At 47.7% G+C, this 6,000-nt stretch overlaps 1 protein-coding gene across 7 annotated transcripts in view; it reads left to right on the top strand.

Moving 5' to 3' along the window:
* Window positions 1–1,528, top strand: part of LOC100063871 (ral guanine nucleotide dissociation stimulator) — a 43,457-nt gene extending 41,929 nt beyond the window's left edge. For 4 of the 7 annotated variants that reach the window (XR_011440639.1, XR_011440640.1, XR_011440642.1 and 1 more), the window contains 3 exons: window positions 233–354; window positions 564–661; window positions 1,349–1,528. The gene's annotated coding sequence lies outside the window, so the exon portion shown is untranslated. The remainder of the gene's footprint in view (window positions 1–232; window positions 355–563; window positions 662–1,348) is intronic. The other 3 variants (XR_011440646.1, XR_011440641.1, XR_011440645.1) reach the window with 1 other exon arrangement.
* The last annotated feature ends 4,472 nt before the right edge of the window (window positions 1,529–6,000 follow it).

Genomic DNA, 6,000 nt, shown 5'->3' on the forward strand with positions numbered 1-6,000 from the left:
AAATTCCAGTCCTCGGAGCCTGCTTCTCATCTGCAGTTTTAAAAGTAACTAGCCTAAAGATCCTCATCATAAACCGTTTTAAAATTAAGCAGCCTAAAAATCCTCATCAAATGGAGTGGCCGGAAAGGAGAGTTCCCAGTGAGCAAAGACCCCAGACCAGCCCCTCAATCCCCACAAGCCCCCGACAGGGTTCCCCACCCAGGCCCCATCTGCATCCTGTCCTTCCTCCCAGAAATTCCAGGTCATTAAAGAGATCCAGCTGCTCCAGGAGGCTGCCAATGAATGCCACCTGCAGCCCGAGGAGCAATTTGGGGCCTGGTTCCAGGCCATGGAGCCCCTCCGTGAGGATGAGAGGTGAGGGCTCAGGAGCTGGGTGAGGGCAGGGCAGACTCTCTCTGACGGTCAGCTCCGGACCATGTGCCCACGGCTCCCTGATCAGCCCCAGACCTTGTTGCTTGGTGACCCCTGGGGAACCAAGACTCCAGCTGCTGGCAGGCTCTGGGAGGGACACCTGAGGTGTGGCTCCTGGTAGCTCACAGGTCCACTCTGTCCTGTAACTGCAGCCTGTCCTGCCAGCTGGAGCCCCCAGACCTGAAGGTGAGCAAAATGTGAGGCTTCTTCAGGACCAAGAAGAACCGGCCATGCTCAAGATTGGGGCTGAGTGAGTGTCGGGAGCAGCAGGGACTGAATCCAGGGGCTCATAAAGCTTTGGGCTCAGTCTGTGCCTGGATCCCAGTTCCCCTGCTGACCAGTCCTATGACAGGCCACTCCCTTCTCTTTGCTGGGACTCAGTTGCCAGCTATGAAATGGGTGATGCTTTATGGTACTGATGAGGATTTTTAGGCTGGTTAATTTTAAAACGGTTTATGATGAGGATTTTTAGGCTGGTTACTTTTAAAACTACAGATGAGAAGCAGGCTCTGAGGAGTGGAATTTGCTTGCCCCTTTGTTGGGAAACATTTACATTTCTAAGGGAAATCTCTATCTGTAAAGATGCCTCCCTCTCTGTGCCAGGAAGAAGGGGGATGGCCTTATCTCTAGAAACTCTTAATGCCAGAGGCAAGAACTTAAGTTGGTTACTGTCTGGCAACCTCATGTAACTGACCCCCGCCCCCCCCCCCCATCCTCCTTTGTCTTTAGCTGAGGATAATATTTAAGTGGTGACTTCTGCCATTTACTCAATCCAGTTTGATTCTTATCTAAAAGTTGTGGGACCGCCAAATGGCCAGACCCTACAGGCAATGATACCATTTTTAACTTTTTTACATATTCTTTCCTTTGTCTTGTAAAGAGATAACTCACATACCTATGCCTTAAATTTAGCCTTACTCTCCACCCAACTTTGCAGCAGAAGCAGCAGCAGAAGCGGCAGCAGCAACATGCCGGCAGCAGCTCTGCCTGCCCATGGGTCCTGTCCTCATGCCAGCGGCAGCAGCAGCAGCTCCCCATGCCAGCAGCATCTCTGACTGCCCGTGGGTCCTGTCCCTATGCTATTCTGTTCTCTAAATAAAAGAGCACTACTGCCAGATCTTAAGAGTCTAAGAAATCTTTCTTTCGACTTCTCGGCTCACCGACCCCGCATCGTTTCCTCAATGTCAGGGACAAATGGGGTGCTGTGGATGCACTGAGCACTCAGCACCGGGTTTGGAGCACAGAGTGCAGTGGGGGCAGGGAGGTGGGCCATGAATCTCAGGGAGGGACCCCAAAATAGCCTGTTTCTTCTATTCAGCTGCCATGCCCTTCTCAGGGAACTGTCACACTCTGGAGACTACCACAAGCTCAGACTCTTCAGGCGCAGGGACATGGCTGGGACACTTGGGGTGCACCAGGCCAGCTCTTCCCATCCTGATGTGAAGGAGGACATTGTAAGGATTTTCCTGGTTTCCCCTAAATCTGAATGGGGAAGGAATGACCCCCCTCCAACTCCCTGACATCTTTACCCCAGTGTCTATTGACCTATTGGGGAGAAGGCATATTATCACTTTAATACTGAATGTTCCATTTGAATGTTTATTAAATTCCTGTTTCTGTTATAGCCTGGGAGTTGTGGTGTGGTTCACCTCCTGTGCTCATGTAAACGAGACACAGAACCTCACCTTCCTCCTTGAATTAAGAACTGGTGCATGGTCACAGCTCATTGTATGTGAGAGAAGGGAGGAAGGCCAGCCCCTGTCCCTGGCTAGTTAAGGACCGCCCCCCGCCCCCCATGTCCCCATTCCTCAGAGGACAGGTTCGTTTCAGTGTGGTTCCCCTGGGCCAGGAGCAGAGACAGCCCCTCAGATCCCCCTGGATTTAGAGGCTGGAGGGACTTTCCCAGCAGAGCAACCAGCACAGAAATGTGGGTCTTTCAGATGGCACTTGCCAGGACCATGTCCTGCCCCAGGACAGTGGCTGCCTTTCTACAGCTTTCGAAGAAGAAGGAATGTTTTCTGCTTCTCTTGTGGAGCTTTCTTTTGATCAATTACTGGAACATGTAGTTTTGTAATCAATCTCTGGAAATGCATCAACACTAAATGGGGAAAAAAATGTAAAAAGCTAAAGTGTTGCATGTGGAAAGGACAAGACCAGAGGAAGACCATTTGCAGACGGACTAAGGGCAGGCAGGACATCCCTCCACAGGCCGCCTCTAAGGGCTCCCTGTTCATGCTTTACCTGGATTGGACTCCTCCCAGGATCCTGGTCCATGAACTTGCAGGTCCTTTTCCTGCTTGTTTCCTATCCAGAGGGAAAGATTTGTGATGCAGCTTTTAAAGCTACAACAGGGCTTTGTTCCATAAGCTTGACTGCTCCCTGTGAACTAGATTTCCAGCATCCCTCACTTCCTTCTACAATTCTTTTTGGGCAGAAATTCCCTAAGGCCCCAGCCTCTCTGTCAGGTACATCGTGGCCATTCTTCCCTGGCCGGGCCTGATGGATCAGGGGTGAGCTTTGGTTTGCCTGGAAAATGGACCTTCATCCTGGCCGCTGCATGATCCACACTCTCCCTAGCTGCCCAGGGTGACGTCTCAGCCCATGTGGTTCTGAGGTTCATGGTCTCGGACAATCACTAATTTACACACTGAGTCGTGTTGTTACCAACTTGAACTAAAGGGCCAGCTGGCCCTGATCCTATACAGCGTGTAGCCCCCAGGATGGCTGTGTTCTTTTTCTCCAGTCTTGTGCTGTGGTTATGTGGTTATGTGTTATGGGGATGGCAAAGTTTCCTGTTGGGAGTTTTGAAAGATGAGGCATGAGAGGAGCAGGGATGGGGTCCAGCAGGGGAATGTCACCAAACTGATGAATGTGGGCCTACACAGACACAACCTCACCAATTAAAATACTGAAATGTTTCCCATATGGCTAGTGAAGAGATGCTGCTCTGAGCTCACACTGAGAACATACCCCATGACCAGGAGCTAAAGGGTTACCACCTGGCATTTTGAACATCATGCCCTGGAAACACCCTGTAAGACAAGGGCCACATGCATTCCTTGGAACCTCTTCCTCCTCCTTTCTGAAGGCTGCTAGTGTCACCCAGGGAGCCCTTTTCAGTTCAGCCAGAAGCCGAGTATAAATCCTGCTTCCCACAGCCATCCAGGAAAGAAAGAGTTCACATTATTGGTGTAGACACATAAACACACGCATATCCCACCCGATGCCCAAGATGTATGGACTACAGGGATGAAAAGTGACTTCAGAAACAGGTCAACCAATTGCAGAGGAAGGGTTTTCTTAAGATCCTGACTCAAATAAAATGTAAAACCAAGAAACAAGCTAGAGAAAACTAGTAGACTTTGGATACTGACTAGATAGTTGATTATAAGAATAACATTTTTATTTTTGTGTGTGATAACTTTGTTTTGTTTGTGTTGCAAAAATCTCTTCGGTAAGAGAAATGGATCTATTTCCACCTGAAAGGAGGTGCTTCCAGCATCGACGGATGGCTAATTCTGGGGGGGTGGGAGTGAGGATAAACAAAGCCTGATGGGTTATGAATTGACAACCTTTGAAGCAAGTGACGGGTTCACAGAGGTTGATTTTTCTCTTCTCTGAAATTTGGAGACTTTTGAAAACTTTCAGAAGACAGTTTTAAGAAAAAGTATAATTGCTGTTCACACTACAATATTAAAAATGAAAACACTGAAAATATGAAGGAATCCTTCTCCTTCTTGACCTAGAGAAGCTCTCTCTCAGTCTGGCTTTTGTGAATGATCTGATGATGCCAGAGATTATTCCTTTATCACATGTTTATGGAGTAATTACTATGTGCTCTGTGCTGTGTGCAAGGTGAATGCCTTCCACAACTCTGGATCTACTGTGGGAATGAAGGCACTGAGCCAGCTGCCAAGGTTCTCTAAGTGGCAAATAATGCCCCACGGGGTATGGTCATCACTAAGATTCCAAAATCAAAGCTACGCAAGTTTGCCAGGGAACAAATCAGAGGTACTTATTTTATAGTATAGAAGTTACCCATGTTTGAATTAACATGTGACAAGATTTGAAAGAATGAATTTTATGTTAAAATTAGATGCAAAATCATAAAAATAATTTATGGCATTAGAATTAATATACATTAAAAGATGAATCTCATCTGAACAGGTATCATCTCTTCACTGAGTGTAAGTACGAGAAGGAGTAAATAAGTTCAAAATACTAATTCCTCAGCTTTGATTTTCCTTTTTATTTTAATATAAAAAGGAAAAAGTTGTGGTAAGTAAAAATCTAGGTTTCCCATGAAAGGTAAGGATCATGATGGACGCTACATAGAGATGCTGTGGGGGTCAAGGCTGTCTCCTGCTGGATTTCTCACTGCGCCACTCTCCTTTCCTTCAGCACCAATATCGCTTTCCTCACCGTGTTTTCAGGCGCCTTTCTTGGCTCCTGATTCTCTCTGCTTCCCTGGCAGTCTCCTCTGTTCTCAAGCCAACAACTCAGTCTCTCCCATGCTTTTCTTCCCTTTCTGCATCTGTCTCCTGATACGTCCAGAAGTTGCCCATTGCCTACAGAGGGGCTGTGAGAGACCCAGACCCGTTCCTGGACTCATCTCTGCCCAATATGGACACTGGCAAGGGGTGGGCTAGGGCTGGTGTGCACATCCCTCAGCTCTACCCATGGCCCAGGGAATCTCCTGGATACACAATGTACTGTTTTTAAGAGATTTGTGAATCCAAAGGACTTAAGAGTTCTCCCTCACTGCTGCAGGCCTGGAGGCCCTGCAGTGTCTCCTCTCTATAGACTCCCTGGGGCTTCTCCGAGGGCTCCTCCCACTGACGGCCCCAGACCTCACGGCCAGGATGGGAAGTTATCCTAGTACCTGGGCTCTGGAATATGCTCAGCCTTCAGGGTGTACACAGCTGCAGGTTTCTGCTTGATTTTGGTTTCATGGTCTCTCTTTCCATTGGGAAGTTGGGTCCTAGTTTCTGAGCTTTCTCTTTCAAAACAAAATGAAATGTTAAATTTGAACAAAATGGGGGATGAAGACTACCATCCATGGAGAATGTTCTCAGCTCATTTGGATATTCCATCCTCCTTTTCTCCCTAGAGAATGTATCTCAAATCATACTGTGCATCACAATTGTCTGGATGGTTTTTAAAACTCATATTGCTGGACCTTAACCCAGGTAGATCTGGGGTAGGGATGGAAAATTTTCATTTCTAAAAGGTTCCCTGGTGGTGGTGATGCTGCTGGTACAGGCACCACATGTTGAGAATGGGATTCTGGGACAACACCAAGCTGATATGAGACCAGGATAGGAAGTTCAAGGTCATTATCCAGGGCCAACTCGAGACTAACTTCTCTCCTCCGTCTTTCCTCAGGATGTTACTGTCTTCCCTTCTCTGTCGTTGTCAACTACAAACATGCTGTCACCCCACAACCACCATTATTGGGACACAGGGACCCAAGGACTCAACAGCTCCTTATGCTGTCCCGTCTCTAATGAAATCATGCACTATTCCACCCTTAGATACTCACTTCCACACCCAGATCCTATCTTCACCCAAAATTCTCATGCTCACAAG

Source organism: Equus caballus, chromosome 7, assembly GCF_041296265.1.
Source record: "Equus caballus isolate H_3958 breed thoroughbred chromosome 7, TB-T2T, whole genome shotgun sequence".
Classification (NCBI taxonomy): domain Eukaryota; kingdom Metazoa; phylum Chordata; class Mammalia; order Perissodactyla; family Equidae; genus Equus; species Equus caballus.